This window comes from Crinia signifera, chromosome 2 (genome assembly GCF_055691185.1).
Source record: "Crinia signifera chromosome 2, ASM5569118v1, whole genome shotgun sequence".
Taxonomy (NCBI): Eukaryota; Metazoa; Chordata; class Amphibia; order Anura; family Myobatrachidae; genus Crinia; species Crinia signifera.
This window is the reverse complement of record NC_139218.1, coordinates 23,079,829-23,097,907: the sequence shown is the minus strand read 5'-3', so window position 1 is coordinate 23,097,907 and position 18,079 is coordinate 23,079,829.

Below are 18,079 nucleotides of genomic sequence, written 5' to 3'. Positions count from 1 at the left end.
GAGACCTGGAAAATGTTAACTCTTGGTAGCTCTCAAGGACTGGAGTTGGCTCCCCCCGCACCAGAGAGTGAAGACTGGCACAGCTCCAAAGTCTTTGCTTTCAATGTGCGGGTGCCAATTTTTCCAGAATATATTTCCTGAATATGTCACTGGGAAGATGGTACCTACCGGCCCACCCTACACTACTACAATATCACTCAGGTGGGTCTCTTGCACCAAAGATCGGGCTGGTGGAAATTAGAGGCCTACACTATCACTCAGGTGGGTCTCTTGCACTCAAGGCTTGGGCTGGTGGAAATTAGTGGCCTACACTATCACTCAGGTGGGTCTCTTGCACCCAAGGCTTGGGCTGGTGGAAATTAGTGGCCTACATTATCACTCAGGTGGGTCTCTTGCACCCAAGGATTTGGCTGGTGGAAATAAGTGGCATACACTATCACTCAGGTGGGTCTCTTGCACAAAAGTTCAGGCTGGTGGAAAATGGACGGCCTTAGATTGGTCTCTTACACCAAGAATTGGGCTGGAGGAAATAAGTGGCCTACACCATTACTCAGATGGGTCTTTTGCCGCAAAGATCGGGTTGGTGGATATGGGTGACCTACACACTTACTCAGATGGTCTCATGCACCAAGGATCAGGCTGGTGGAAATGGGTGGTCTACACTATCACTCAGGTGGGTCTCTTTCACCAAAAATAAGGCTGGTGGAAATGGACTGCCTACACTATTACTAATATTGGTCTCTTACACCAAAGATAGGGCTGGTGGAAATGCGCGACCTACACTCTTACTCAGATGGGTCTCTTGCACCAAAGATCGGGCTGGTGGAAATGGGCAGCTTTCACTTCTACTCAAGTGAGTCTCTTGCATTCAATATCGGGGTGGTGGAAATGTGTACTGTTAGTGATGACGACTTTACAAGCGGACAGATGGAGGTGTTGCAATGGCATAAATGCAGCTGACACTGCAAACAGGCGGTTTTCAGTCCTTTAATCTAGAAATAATTCACATACCGATCCTAGAAAGTAAAAGCCTTATAACTGACAGTAAGGGACGGAGCAGTGATTTCCCTATTGTTGTGTTTCTGCTGCACATTCCTGTGGTCAGAGGAATACTGTACCCAGGCTGCAGACTAAATACACAGCAGGCTGATACTATAATACAGGCTATATATGCACTGTAGGCTACACCTCCATAGTAACACCTCTCATACGGGACCTCCGAAGTCACTGCAATAGTAGTGGTCATTCCAGACTGAGGTCACTATTTATAAAAGAGCTGGAGATCACATGGAAAAGATTCCCACAGGTAACCCTCCACCAGTGGTGCTCCACCTGCGGTAGCATTGCAGCAGTACACCTCGATTTGCGGTAATTGACCCATTGGGGAAAGGGGTAGCGCCCAGCAAGCGGCAGACTTGGCCACCTACACGGGAGGCGGACCGATTTTCAGGAGACTACCAGCCATTCCGGGAGGGTAGGCAAGCCTGCTAAAGATCCATCCACAAAAAATGACTTTCCTGCAACGCTGTAACAACCTCTACGTTGAAAACACTTTGCCTATTTTTATTATCCAGTACCGGGAATAGCCTATGGTGTTTTCATTCCAAGTGACTTTTGCGTGTTGTTGCAATGTGTCATGTTGTGTGTTGCGCAATGGCACTGGCACACATGCTGAATGACGTAGTCAGGATGTTGCAATTCTCTGTGGATTCATTAAGACATGAAAGTAAATATGAAGAAATTAATTTTTCAGTAATTCTCTGCTTCTCAGAAGAGGATCCGCTGTACAATGGGAATGGGTCACGTCAAGGCTGGTTTGCAACTGGAGCCATATTTTTTTGGTTTTAGTTTATTATTTGCTTACGACAAAACTAAAATCTCTAAACGGACCCATATTCTCCGCATGAAAATTGAATTCTGTTGCAGCAAAAAATATGCAGATGTAGGGCGGGGGGGGGGGGGCGCTGTGGATTAGCTCACAGACAGGCAATAGTAAAGACCTAGGCATGATTTGGGCTGGTTCCCTCAAGCAATGCTGTTAGTTCTGCCTCTGACCAAGAACCCCTCTCTCAGCACAGCAGCCATCACCCAGCAGCACAGGTCACAACAGCAGTCAGCAACACCCATCACCCCTTACCCACAGAGCCGCAACTAGATATTTTAAATATAAACAGCATTCGTCAAAGGTGCTTGCCCCCCAGAAAGGTTGTGGTCTTACTGGGAAAGGGCATGGCCACGCAATCGTATCAAATTACTTCACAAAATAGTGCAACCTTATTCACATACCGTCACATGATAGTGTCCCTTATTCATGTTATATCAAACAGTGGTGTCCCTTATTCATGTTACGCCACACAGTAGTGTCCCTTATTCATGTAATGTCACACAGTGGTGTCCCTTATTCATGTAATGTCACACAGTGGTGTCCCTTATTCATGTAATGTCACACAGTGGTGTCCCTTATTCATGTTATATCAAACAGTGGTGTCCCTTATTCATGTTACGCCACACAGTAGTGTCCCTTATTCATGTAATGTCACACAGTGGTGTCCCTTATTCATGTAATGTCACACAGTGGTGTCCCTTATTCATGTTACGCCACACAGTAGTACCCCTTTACTTCATACACCTATCGCAGTCCCGCCACTGCACGTGTCAGGCTGGCTGGCTTTGGTGTCAACCTTTTGACTGTCTACCTAGACATGGTCTTTGAGTCATCTGGATACCAGTGGGGGATATTTATTAAGATGGGAGTTCTATTTCACATAAGATGTTGCTATGGGCAACCAATCAGAATCTATGTCTTATTTAATTAGCACCTTCTAAAAGATAATAGATAGCATCTGATTGGTTTCCCAAAGCAACATCCCTTGTGAAATAGAACTCCAATCTTAATAATGTAGGGATGATTTGGTTCCTCCAATGTAGGGATGATTCAGTTCTGTACATGCACAAAGCGACACTGAGTTCACCACACATGCTCAGCACTTAAAACTGATGGAGATTTGCCGCTGGACCTCCCCCATCAATGACAGGACTATCTACCATCTGGAAGAACCTCTGAATGGTTATGAACCATCTATGGTCAATGGCCACCACTAACTTGCTGGTCACATGACACCTGAGAATCCGATTGGTCCCGCAAGTCCCCAGTGTCAGGCGCCAGCCTGGCAGAACTGGGAAAAACACACCTGTACATAAATATAGCTTAGAACAAAAATAGTAGCATTGATAAATGAGATGAAAGCCGACCTCTACCGACCTGTAATGTCCTCATGCGAAAACGTTGACATTTGAATTAATTTTTTATCAATTTACAGACGGTTTCCAATCACTGCATGCATAGGGTGCAGGTACATTGTACACTCGCCCGCACACATACCCTACACTAGCACAATGTCCGCATAGCATTTACCTTGTTCGGCAGAAAAGATTACAGATGCCTGACGTTTATAATACGCTCTACCTCCTGATAAGTCGCTCTACCCAGCGACCTTTCCATCCCAGGTCTACAGTATATAATAAGTGAGATTACAGTCATTAGGAAAGTCTATATTAATATGGCTATTCTGAACACACGGCTTAAATGTACACAAAATCATTTAGCGATTCTGCCATCTATCAGATACGATGAACAATAGTTCTACTGTAAACACAACACAACCACAAAGGCACACTGACGGCTTTATTTGAACACTTGCTGATGTGAGCTTTGAAAGTAAATAAAATAATTAATGCCGTGAAACAGTAACGCAGATTACGCTATCAGCTCCCTCGCCGCTTCCCCGAAGTCTCTTTATTTTTCATGCACTAAATCAAAGTGTTTGCCTGACAATGGGCAACAAATGTTGATACAAAGAAAGTTTCACAAGTGACTGGTGATATTTATTTAGGTATTACGGCCGGCCACCTGCGCCACGTTGACACAGAGAGGGCGTTCACCATCTCCAAAGGCCCCGTGATCTCAGGCCCCAATGTTACTGAGATACCAGGAGCTGTGTTCATCTGCATAGGGGGATAAACTTAACTGGTTCCTTTCTCCGGCTAAATGGCAGGATTTCAGTGTGGATTATACGTCTGAACAATATAATGAGCGCTGGGCTCTTTATGTGGTTAGTAAAAGCTGATTTTAAAAAAACATGTAAAGCTTCAGTAAGTCATTTGCGTAGCAAACAAAAAAGAGAAGTATACCACTTACAAGAATTATAAATATATTAATGTGATCGCTATTAACCTCAGATGAGATCTGTGTTTACATATATATATATATATATATATATATATATATATAGTATGTGTAGGGTTACCCTGTGGAAGCCTATGGGCTTCTTTCTGCAATTATCACAGAGAGGGATCGAATCAGATCCCTCCTAGCACCATACGTCCACCACATGCATGCACAGGCGGACTACTGGGTCTTGAACGCGAAACTCCAGTGACCGGCACTGATCACAAAGGCCTTTGGTTAGTACATCCTGCCCAGAGAGAAAGGCAGACTTATCAGCCAATCAGCTCCTGTCATTTTCCAAACACATCCAACATGGCAGTTGGAGCTCATTGGCTGGGTTACCACACTTAGTGGTCAGGCTAATTAGACTGCAGGCGCATGTTGTTTACTTGTCTCTATAAAAAGGTCAGCATGTAGACAAACCTGTCACTGTGTTATTGAAGTGACACAGTGCTGTTCGGCTGTACAGTACTTAGCCCAGGAGAGATTTGTAAAAATATAATATTGACTGCTGTTTATCTTCTATCACCTGTATCCTGTTATCTTCAATTAAACCTACTTTGGTTTAGAGTCAATATGCGGACTAACCTCGTTGCACCTAACAACATGTAGGCATCTGCCATAAGAAGGAGCAAACAATTGCACCCGCGCAGTTCACCCCAGCTTGACAAGCTAAGCCCCACATGTTCCCATAAAAGGTAAGCCCAACCGTGCAAAACTGGGATCATGGGACAAAAAAAGTGAAACGGCATTTGCAATGCACCTGCTTTCTTAAATGACGTTTATCAAGTCTTTTTTTCCCCTGTTCGATAAATATAGAGTTCAAAGATAAGCAGCTGAACTTGAAGTAACATTTCACAGTCTGGTGACGCGGCACCTATGTCTGTCACTCCACTACGTAAGAGACTGGTAACGCCAGTGATAATGATTTTACTGCTTTTCTCTTAACTCAAAACGATTTTCTTGTGTTCCAACTGACTGGGAAAATGAAACATTGCTGCGGCTGACAGGAAAATAGGTGTTTTCACAACCAATGAGTAATATGCAAAAATCCTAACAGCTAAACAAATGTGTGCTGCTATGTGTGTGGTATTTCTGCTTACTGAGAAACAGAGACATATACAGTATAGCTGCATATACACTTACATTTTGTATGTGCTTCACATGTAATATGATAAACCCATATTCTGCAGCCAATAGTTCATATTATTCTTTCCCAGACAATCCCTGTGTTGCCAGCTCACAGCTACCTCACCTCTGCTCTCTCCCTGACAGTCCCTGTATTCCCAGCTCACAGCTGCCTCACCTCTGCTCTCTCCCTGACACTCGCTGTATTCCCAGCTCATAGCTGCCTCACCTCTGCTCTCTCCCTGACAGTCCCTGTATTCCCAGCTCATAGCTGCCTCACCTCTGCTCTCTCCCTGACAGTCCCTGTATTCCCAGCTCAGAGCCTCCTCACCTCTGCTCTCTCCCTGACAGTCCTTGTATTCCCAGCTCATAGCTGCCTCACCTCTGCTCTCTCCCTGACAGTCCCTGTATTCCCAGCTCACAGCTGCCTCACCTCTGCTCTCTCCCTGACAGTCCCTGTATTCCCAGCTCACAGCTGCCTCATCTCTGCTCTCTCCCTGACAGTCCCTGTATTCCCAGCTCATAGCTGCCTCACCTCTGCTCACTCCCTGACAGTCCCTGTATTCCCAGTTCACAGCTGCCTCACCTCTGCTCTCTCCCTGACAGTCCCTGTATTCCCAGCTCACAGCTGCCTCACCTCTGCTCTCTCCCTGACAGTCCCTGTATTCCCAGCTCACAGCTGCCTCGCCTCTGCTCTCTCCCTGACAGTCCCTGTATTCCCAGCTCACAGCTGCCTCGCCTCTGCTCTCTCCCTGACAGTCCCTGTATTCCCAGCTCACAGCTGCCTCACCTCTGCTCTCTCCCTGACAGTCCCTGTATTCCCAGCTCACAGCTGCCTCACCTCTGCTCTCTCCCTGACAGTCCCTGTATTCCAGCTCACAGATGCCTCACCTCAGCTCTCACCCTGATGCTCCCTGTATTCCCAGCTCACAGCTGCCTCACCTCTCTCTCTCTCCCTGACAGTCCCTGTATTCCCTGCTCACAGCTGCCTCACCTCTGCTCTCTCCCAGACAGTCCCTCTATTCCCTGCTCATATCTGCCTCACCTCTGCTCTCTCCATGACAGTCCCTGTATTCCCTGCTCATAGCTGCCTCACCTCTGCTCTCTCCCTGACAGTCCCTGTATTCCCTGCTCACAGCTGCCTCACCTCTGCTCTCTCCCAGACAGTCCCTCTATTCCCTGCTCATATCTGCCTCACCTCTGCTCTCTCCATGACAGTCCCTGTATTCCCTGCTCATAGCTGCCTCACCTCTGCTCTCTCCCTGACAGTCCCTCTATTCCCTGCTCACAGCTGCCTCGCCTCTGCTCTCTCCCTGACAGTCCCTGTATTCCCAGCTCACAGCTGCCTCACCTCTGCTCTCTCCCTGACAGTCCCTGTATTCCCAGCTCACAGCTGCCTCACCTCTGCTCTCTCCCTGACAGTCCCTGTATTCCAGCTCACAGATGCCTCACCTCAGCTCTCACCCTGATGCTCCCTGTATTCCCAGCTCACAGCTGCCTCACCTCTCTCTCTCTCCCTGACAGTCCCTGTATTCCCTGCTCACAGCTGCCTCACCTCTGCTCTCTCCCAGACAGTCCCTCTATTCCCTGCTCATATCTGCCTCACCTCTGCTCTCTCCATGACAGTCCCTGTATTCCCTGCTCATAGCTGCCTCACCTCTGCTCTCTCCCTGACAGTCCCTCTATTCCCATTCTCACTAATAGTCCCTGTATTCCCAGACCATAGCTGCATCACCGCTTCTCTCTCTCTCTCTCTCTCTCTCTCTCTCTCTCTCTCTCTCTCTCTGACAGTCCCTGTATTCCCTGCTCATAGCTTCCTCACCTCTGCTCTCTCCCTGACAGTCCCTGTATTCCCATTCTCACTAATAGTCCCTGTATTCCCAGACCACAGCTGCATCACCGCTTCTCTCTCTCTCTCTCTCTCTCTCTCTCTCTCTCTCTCTCTCTCTGACAGTCCCTGTATTCCTGCTCAAGGATTCACACCAGGAATAAGGGAGGTGATTCTAGTTGGCATGCAGCGCTGCAAGGTTCGCAGCGCTGCATTTCTTTTTAAGCCTGCCTTCCACTCAGGAAGACACTCTCAGGTGTTTGCGTGTGTTCTGGAGGGGAACATGGCGGGCAGCTGACATCCGGTGATGTCAGCTGCCTGCCCCCGGCACCCGCATTACTGCTTCATTACCATGGAAACACCCAGCGTTTTCATGGGAACAGTCATGAAATGCTGGGCGTTCCCATGGCCGAATCCCCTGGCCTGCGTCCCCACGCCTACCGCCCACATTGCTGGGTGCAAGCACCCGGCGAACACTCTGTTTGACATAGTCGCTCGCACATGGTGCATGTGCAGTTAGGAAACATCGCTCACTGTTGCGCATGGGCTAGAATAAGGTCCCAGGATAGCTGTCTGCTAGACTTCCTAAGCAGCTAGAGCAAATCACAGTGATTACAGCAAATCACTATCCTGGCAATGAAACTCTTTAGTGGCACCCCTGGCAGAATCTCAGGAATCCGGGAGATTAGGAGTACAATGCAGGACAGCAGGAGAGTTATGACTGAAATGGGAGCCTCCTGCACGATGCAGGAGTGTAGGCAACTATGGGTTATTGTTTGTGCCGGTGTAGGCAGATAAGGTGGTGAGCCTAGAAATACGCAACATTCTCCCTGCTCTCTACATCGGCCACTATTCCCAGATAAGTGCTGTATGTGTATAATGAATCATGTGCTTTATTTTTGTTATTTTTTATGCATTAAAAAAAAAAAACAGGTGTAAAAAAAACTCCTGGTGAATTCAAAGGTACCATACTTATGCCTACAAAAAGAAAAGAAAAAAAAATTCACCTAATAAAGGTAATGCGAGCCCCTCCGTTCCCACTGGCCCCTAGGCCAAAGCCTATACTGCCCTACAGATCATCTATCTCTGCAGACACTAGATGCATGTTGAACACGTACAGCAGAAATCAGTTTCCTACTTTTGGAATGGATTTGCTTTCCTGCAAAAGTTTAAGAGCTTTATACTGAATACTTCGATGCGGCTTAGAGGAGGTTCCTGCCAAGATACTCAAACAGCCCACATACTTAAGTGTATCATTTTTTTAACCACACAAATCAAAAGCTCTCTGTACTGTGAACAATGTAACTCTATAGTAAATATCGGTTTGACATGAAAAAAAAAAAAACATCCTTTGAAAAATCACAACTGCGACCTTTTTGTGAAGATTTTTTTTCTCTTTAATATTGAAACAGCACAAAGGAAACATCTAACGCTGTGTTTTCCTATTATTCTTTTGGGGGGGCTGTATAGTTGGGGGGGGGGGTGTATAGTCTTTCATCGAACCTGTATTGTGAGGCATTATTATTGTTTTGTGTGGAGAATTAGGAATCTGTTATCTGTGGAGATTATACAGAGACTGTGAAACTGGTCTCACCGCTCCCAGAGAATGCACCGTCTATACTATGTCAACAAGGCAGCGATTATATTTCTACAGAATGGAGATTATACAACATGTAGAAATCACAGTTTCTGTGTGTGTGTGTGTGTGTGTGTGTGTGTGTGTGTATAGCAAGCATGTTTATACTTTATGTTTCATGTGTAAATCTTGACCTTTGACATTGAGATGTAAATGTAAAATATATACCAATACATGAGATTTATTGTGATAAATTGTGTTTCTTTTAGGTTGGAATAGACAAATGGTGACAAGACACCACGAACTGATAGCCTATCCGGTGGCATCAGTAGGGGGATGAGGACCGCAGCAGGTGTCACCATACTAGGGGGTGGCGCCAAACTACACACTCCTCCTCAGTGACCGGAAGTCAGGTGCAGGACTGTGACATTATCATGCAGCCCCTGTCTCCCGTCACTGAGGAGTACTGGGCACGACCCATGTGACCCTTATTAGGCTATTTGGCATACTGCGTCAATAACCCCAGTGGTGGCACTGGTCCTATCTGCTTTTGCTCACTGCCTGTAATATTATAATTAGGGTACTCACCAGACTGCGGGCTGCAGCACAGTTCAAAATTCAAACAGGGGAGCCACACCCACTGCCACAAACTGCAATTCCAAACTCCCGGCAGTTGGTATTTCTCCCCTATTTGGACTTTCAAATGTACTGCGGCACCGATACCCCCCCCTGGAGTCGCCACTGGTTCAAATAACCGCCGATATTATAATAACCGCCGATATTAAGGGGTCAGAACCAGTTTGTCATATTGCAGCATACTTTAAACCTTTTTTTCAGAACTTTGGGGGGGGGGGGGAAGAGTCTGACTTTGTTAGTTGCTCTTTGGTAAACGCACTGAGCTGGTAGATGCAGCTGCTGAGTGAAGAACTGAGTCCGCGTTGGCGGAGGCCGCTGTGGGGAGGAGAGGTAACAGTATGTGACCACAACACAATTACACACAGCCAGTGATGAGAGCTGATAGATGAGTCTTTGGATGCCAGACAAGTTCTTGTAACCTCTTACACCAGGTATGAGACTGCTCTCCCAGAAACGCGTTGCTACATGTTGCAGATGTGTTTGCGGAACATCTCAGCCGTCGTGTGCTGCCAGCGCAGACACAAAGAGGTAAACTTGTGTCACCAGGAAGGATTCGCCAGCCATGCTCATTTGTAGAAGGGGAAGTGTGGACGGGCTTGAGGTTTTTGTGGTAAAACAGAATTGTGTGTTTTTTAAAGTGTGCTATTACTGCCTGACCTCAGTTGTTTTACCCGACATGCTTGTGGTTTCAGTCTCCAAACAAGCGCAGAGATAAGCAAATATCCAGCCACCACATACACGGGCCTTTTACTGCCAGCACCTGCTATCAGAGCAAACAGTGCAGAGATAATGGGGCTTATTTAGTAACACATATATAGCAATTACCTGCTTTAACCCATTGCAGCGTATCGGACTGTACGAGCAAGCTAATGACATGTGACCAGTGGCGAGTCCGGAGGAGGAGGGGCTACAGCACAGTGCAAAAGTCAAATAGGGGAGATTCACCAACTGCCATTCCAAACTGACTCATACTGCTTCACACCAGAAAATGCAGGGATTTACCCGGGAAAATGGTCCCTGGATCAAGTAGGGACATTCCCGGGTTGGCCCCTCTCACACCACCCTGGTCCCTGCATTTTCTAGTGTGAGGGGAGCAGCGGCATCTAGGCAGGAGGGTGCGGCCAGCGGGGTCCAGACTGTGGCGATCCGGCCAGCCGCGGCTGATCGTTTGCAGCGCTATTTGCTGAGCAGTAGGGCGGGAAGCGCTGCTGTATTCAAAAACATTTTAAAAAGACTGGCCGTATGCTGATTGGCTAACAGCGTCCGGCCAGTCTTTTCAATATGTTTTCAAATCCAGCAGCGCTTCCCGCCTGGCTGCCAGGCAAATCCCTTCAGTCTGGACACCGCCACCCATTGCCCGGACCCTGACGCTTGCTGCCCAGACCCTGCTGCCCACTGCCCGGGTAAGTTGTGGGTCGCGGGAGCAACCCTACTGGCTATCAGGGTTGAAATACCGGCAAATTTTATCTGGAATTTGGCCCGGGAACCTTGCATACCAGAACTATTCCCGGCCAACCCTGGAATTTTGGCTGGTGTGAAAGGGGTTTCACCGGCAGTGGGTGTTGCTCTACTATTTGAATTTTGGTCTGTGCTGCAGCCTCTCCGCTGGAACCGCCGCTGCATGTGACCACTGTGGGTTAGACCGCAGGGTTCAAGAACAACAATTGCCCCAAGGATTACCTGTAGATTGTGTTGCAGTGCTCCTCTCAGTGACTGTAGAAAGAATAAGTCTCCTTACTGAGCTTCTACTGACATGAAAATGGTAATGTTGGCACCATATACATAAAAGCTAATATGAGTAGCACCAACATATATCGTAACATCATACAATCAGGGGAAGTGAGTCATTTCACATCAGTTCATGTCCCAGTGGAGCTTACACAGTGCCGTAACTAGAGATTGAACAGAGAGAGACATATGACTACTTCCAGGGGTGGCGAAACGCGTCAAGGATTTTGGATATGCATTATTGCAGGAGGCATTACTGTTCTATCATTGAGGCGCCAAGCAAGGTGCCCAGGAAATAAATGCCAGAGAAGGCTACAATATTGGAAAGTCACAACAGCCTGGAGGAACTTTCTATGCCACTGAACGTGAGAGAACATTTAGCTATCCACTTATACCTCTTTTACACCAGAGCCCCGACCCAGGTTATTGCCGCTCCAGTCCGGGCTGGGTTTGGTGTAAATGGGCTGTTCCCAGCAATCTGATACAGGAAATGCTCAGTGTCTGACATCGTACTTATCTGGGGTTAGGGCCTGTGTAAATGGTACTTATCTGGGTTATTTGACCTGGAGAACGTCACACAGAGCTGATTGGTGCTTCTGCGGCTCTGGTAGGTGATGTCATCTGCGGGAGACCCGCACAGAGCACATGACAGCACATGGAGCATCGCAGCCAGGGGCAAATTTAGGGGTCAGGCCGCCCCTAGGCACAACATTTTTGTCCCCCCCCCCCTATTTTAATGTAATCATATATGTATATACATTGTTATTTATATAGTTCATAAAAATGTAACTGTAGCCCACCTTAATATTTTTTTAAGCACTCTGGACTGCTCACTGCACGGAGGACCCGGAGGGAGGCACTTATTAGTACAGTGATTAGCACAGTGTCTCTGTCAGTCTCTCTCCGGCTCACACACTGTGATGAGCACAGGGAGGATCTGCGCGCCGCTCAGCTCAGCTGCTGGATACACAGCAGCCAATTGACTGTGTGTGTGTGTGTAGAGTAGCCAATGGGCGGGAACCGGCAGCAGTTAGCCTGAGCCATTTCCGAACGCGCAAGGGGACCGTCGGACCCAGCCACTAAGCGGTGATGTAAGGTGCATGGCAGAGTGGGTGGGCAGTGGCGGGTGACGAGCGGCGCTGCCGCCGACATATGATAATTCATGTCTGCGGCGGCGGCGCTCATCACTCGCCGCTGCCCACCTGCTGTGCCATTTAACAGAATGTCAACCTGCCTGCCGCCCTTAATTGGTGCCGCCCTGAGGCCAGTGCCTCCCAGGCCTAGGCACAAATCCGGCCCTAATCGCAGCAGCAGCAGAAGCAGCATTACCAGGCAGTTTGTAGCCTGTAGCCTACACTACAGCAACAGTCCGTGCTGCAAGAACTGTCCACACTGTGTTTACAGCCTCATCTGCAGCAACACACGCTGGCTGTCACACAGTGGCGTAACAATAGAGGGTGCAAGGGGTGCAGTTGCTATGGTGCCCAGCAGCTGGGGGGGCCGAGGAGAAGCTAGCAATCCCCTGCACCCTTTTGGCATGATGGCAGTGCCATTGTCCCCTGTCACAGCGCAGCGGCAGCCAGGGGCGTAACTAACTATTTAGCGCCCCCCGCCGCACGTTTATTCTGCGCCCCCACACTCCTAACCTGCCCCCCCTTCTTACCCGCGGTCTGCGTCTCGCCCGGCTCTCTGTCGGGACCTTCCTGACGTCACGTCCCGGCCAGCTCCTGCTGCTACAATGAAAACGGACTCTTAGAAAATGGCTGCCCCCATACTGCAGACAGAAAACTGTCTGCAGTATGGTGGCAGCCATTTTCTAATTGTCAGTTTTCATTGCAGCAGGAGCCGGCCGGGACCATGACGTCAGGAAGGTCCCGACAGAGAGCCGGGTGAGACGCAGACCGCGGGTAACTATAGCCCCGCAGCCCCCCCGGCGGCGCCCCCAATTTCTCTGCGCCCCCCCCCCCCCGCCGCGGGGGCTGCGGAGCTATAGTTACGCCACTGGCGGCAGCACTGAAGCTGGAGGCGGTCCACATATTCTTGTCTCTCTCCCGCTGTGTCCTGGGGCTTAACGTCACTCTACTGTGACCAGCCCCAGCGCCAAATACAAAGCGCCTGACCTGAGCACTGATCATCCGGTTCTATGAGGTGTGACTGTGCAGACGCAGCACGGTGGGAGACCCAGCGCTGGAGCAACTGCCGGCTCTTATGTGCTGTGCTGCGTGCAGTGTGTGACCCGGCTCATCCGGCGCGGCACCCGGCAGTGTGAAGATTTGACGGAGAGGAGACAGTGCTGCCAGAGGTAGCGTCATCCTTCCGGGAAGGGGGGGGGGGTGTTCTCTCTTGATCCCCCTCTCTTGCTCTTTTCTCTCTCCTTCCCCCTGCTCCCCCACCCGCTCTGCTCCACGGAGCGTAGAGTACACAGGACACCCCGCTCCCTCCCCCTGCTTATAGTACGCTTCTTCACCAGCTTGCTCCACACTGAGCATACCGCATGCTGCGTTGTCCACTCCGCTGCGCTCCCTCTCCCTGGCTCACACGGAGCATACATATGCAAGGGACACAGGCTGGCTACAGTGCCCGTCCTCCTGCAGTGTCTGAGTCCTGCATGGGTACGCTTCCTGTCATCCTGCAGGGATTTGGGTACAGGGAACAGTCGTTGTGCCTATATCTGCATGGGTACCCACCCTGCCCTCCCACAGGTTACACTGCCCACACTCCTCTATGTGTACAGTAAATCAGTGGCTGCTTTCTGCATGCCTGGGTAGTGGGTACACTTTCTATTTCCTACATGAGTAAAATTCTGCCCCTCTGCATTGGCACATTGCCAGCCCTACTGCATGGGTACAGTCAATTAGTGGCTACTTCCTGCATAGGTATGAGATTGTGTACTCACAATAGGTACAGTCAGCGCCCTCTCTCCTTCCCTCTTTCTCCCTATTTTCTACCCCTTTCTCTCTCCCCGACACCCTTTGCCTCTTTCACTCTCACTTTCTTCTGCACCCCCCCCCCCCCTTCATGGGCACTGTAGTGACAATGGGGGGGGGGGGCCTTCCAAGTTTTTGCTATGGGGCCCACATCAATGTAGTTACGCCTCTGCTGTCACACAGTGTGTCCCACAGCATCACCATCAGCATGACTGTTTGGCAGACACCAAACCTGACCTGCACTACCATGTCTATCATGTTCTTCCAGCAACTGGTCCGATAAGGAGGTACGTGAGCTCCTGCAAATCAGGGCAGATGAGGAGATTCGACGTCAGATGACCGGCACTGTTAGGGACCTGATGGTGTATCGCAATATTGCGGAGGTACTGAAAGCCAGAGGAATCCATCGCACGCAACAACAGGTTGTGAATAAATTGAAATCTCTACGGAAGCACTTGGTTAACACAGGTTTCAATGGGAGTGTACATGGATTTTAATGTGCAACCTGGTAGAATGCAAAAAGTAGGGAAAATATAAAAAAAAAATATTTGGGGGGAAAGTATAGATGGCAAATAATTTTTTATACTATATGTTTTTCACAATATTTTTTAAACTTAAAAATCATATTATAGACAATTTGTCTGAAGCCCAAAATATTCCAGAGGCTTTAATTTGGTTAAAAAAAAAAGCACTTGCTTACCATCATTGTTCCACCCTTAGCTAAAAAGCTCAGAGACTTTCCTCATGGCCAATAATAACATCTGTAGTGTTCCTCTACCTCTGATCACTAATGAGGTTGATGATGAAAGTGTTAATTACATTATAATTTTGTAAATGACGTAACATGGAGGTGGTGCCTAGATGGCTAACTAACATCCCTACATCTACCAATGTTGGCCTCACAAATGGAGCAGATGCCTTCACAAATATTGTCAGGGCCACGGTGGACTCACCTTAACATTCAAATAATCAATTAAATAAATATTGGGTTTTTAGTTTATGAATTGATCAATGCATTTAATCTTGCAGCCCATCGCCAAGGGACCCCATTTCACTGCAAGTCCTACACCCCAAGTCCTACAAAAAAAACATTATTTATTTAATTGATTATTTAAATGTTAAGGTGAGTTATTTTGTTGTAATGAGGGCTGGGCCCCCTGTATTTGTATTTACTAGTGTGTGGTCACAGGCCACTGCACCCCAACCTGGGAAGTGGGTGCTGTTTGCACCCCATTCGTGGGAATGGCGAGTGTGTTGGTACTTCTGTATCTAGATATTTGGGTTGATTTTTAATTAACCTCTGTTACTGTGATCATAGCTTTCTCATGCACCCTAGATAAGCTCATTTACCTGAAACCTGTGACAGCTGCCCCTTTAATACTAATTCAGGTGCTGTGTTTGGGATTGTCTCACTTTTAAAAGCCATAAGGCACTTGGCAGTTAAGCTTTAACCCAAGAAAAAACACATGTTCATTTTAGCTATGATGTGCAAGAAGTTGTCAGGTTCCCATGAAAACCAGTTGTTAGTGTAGGACTTGCAGTGAAATGGGGTCCCTTGGCGATGGGCTGCAAGCTTAAATGCATTGATCAATTCATGAACTAAAACCCCATTATTTATTTAATTGATGTTTGAATGTTAAGGTGAGTTAGTTTGTTGTAGTGAGTGCTGGGCCCCCTGTGTTTGTATTTACTAGAGTGTGTGTGGTCACAGGCCAGTGCACCCCAACCTGGGAAGTGGCGAGTGTGTTGGTACTTCTGTATCTATCTATCTATCATACATACATACATACATACTCTTTAACGCATTCACACCAGTCCCTGCCTCAGTGGAGCTTACAGTCTAGATTCCCTTCCGACATTTCCCAACTTTTCCAGTGGGGGAAGCGGTACCTGCTCAGGCAAAAAGGGTATGGGATCTCATGACGGGTCTAGGATGGAGGTTGTGGCCTAAGGCTGATAACCCTGATTTCATCCCTGAACAGCTGGGCAGGTCCAAAATCCCCTCCCTGAAATGAATATTTATTGAAATTCAGTGGCACCGAGAAGGCAACAGGAGACAAGGGCATATCCACCTCCTGGTGCTCTGCTTGACTGCCCAACTTATACAAACACATGGTCACTGCTCAGCCCCTTGAGCTGTGACCCCGTCTCTTTCCACCTGCTACTATGCCATCACCCTTGTACAGTGACAATATGCCTGCGATAGGTGCCCAGATGATGGTATACCAGCCACTTGTTTTTTAACATTGTGAAAAATTTCAATTTCAGATATCCTTTTCCTAAACTTTCTGCCTTCTAGACCACCTTTCGTAGATGCTGTGCTCTCATGACTGACAACAGCTGCAGCGCTATTATTTGGTTGCTGCACCTGCCCTTCTCTCTACTGATATCCATATTGACGTGCACACAGAAGTAGTACAAACAATAGAACAATATAAATTTTTTCTACTTTTTTTAATTGACAGCTCAGCTGACACTGCATAGAGTCACAGTCCTTTTATATTTACATGAACTAACACACTGGGGTACAGCACACACAACAATTTGTATAAAAAAACACACTTCTCTTAACTTTCTCTTCCAAACTTTTTTAAGATTTATATAGACTCCCAATCCCCCAAGAATCCGACTCTTGGATTATGATATCTTGCATCATTTTGAAATCCATGCAAGGCAGGAGAACCCAAACTGCTTCTCAGATTCCATTGGATCCCAGAAGTTTGAGTGGGCTCTGCTTTATTTAGGGGGGGGGGGGGTATTCACTTCTAGCACTGAGTTTACAGTTTTATTTACAGACCTACTGTATATAGTCACAATCCAATTGGGAGGAACCAGGGAGCCAGGATGATGAAACACAGGTGCAGATCATTAAACAGCAAGGTCAGAGGTCAGCATGATGATTCTGTACATAATATGCTGGTAACACGTGAACTTGCTACATGTCAATATGCAGCGCAACAATATCCTGGTAGATAGAAGATAACAATTAAAATACTTCAAAGAGTGCCCTGAAACCAAGCACTTGTCTGTGCCCCAAGAGGCTCCCAGACACTAGACCTCTTTACTGCTAATGTACAGTAATTCCCTAAGAAAGAACTACAGACACATTTCCATTTGTAAAGTTACTCCATGGAAAATGAGGAGAAGACGCAACAACGTGTTTTACGGCAGAACTTCCCTAATGGCGTGTTTTGACTTTCATTCATTTGCATACCCTCCAACATGACCCATTCCATTAGGTACAAAATGCTCTGTTCCTGGACTTCCCTGCCAGTGGCAGTTACAGATGTGAGCCTGCAGCACAGTCCATTATTCAAAAAGGGGAGCCACACCTACTGCCACTCCAAACATCACTGTCCTGGACTCACTGGCAGTTGATGTGACCCCCTCTTTGAATTTTGGATTGTGTTGGAGACCCACCTCTGTAACTGCCACTGGCAGGAAAGTCCAGGAACAGAGCATTTTGTACCTAATGGAATGGGTCATGTTGGAGGGTATGCATTTGTCACCCATGTAGTATATGGTAAAGAAGGGATACATTGTTTTTTAAGTCTCAAAAACACAAACAACGTATTACAAGCAATTAAAAATTCCCAGCAGGAGATGCATGGAGCGGGATGTATAAACCAGCGACGGTACATTGTGCCGATGCTACGATGTACTGACCAAGGGCGCAACTACCATAGGAGCAAGGGGTTCAGCTGCTATGGGGTCCAGAGCTGAAGGGGGCCCATCTTCACTGTGTAAGTAATATGTTTTACATACATTTGTCTCTGGGACCTACGAATATCTAGTTATGCCCCTGGTACTGACATATGCAATGACCAACGCAAAGGGAAACTCTCCCAATAAGCCACCCTTTGTGCAAAACTACATGCTCAATTGAATTCCACCCTTAGGGTAAAGCTGGCCATACATCTACAGATTGTCAGATCTGGCTGGTTGGAACAAAATCCTGGTAATGGATAAGAGCAAATGACAGTTGGCCATTTGCTTTGAAATGCTGGAAAACTGCCAAAAACTGTCAT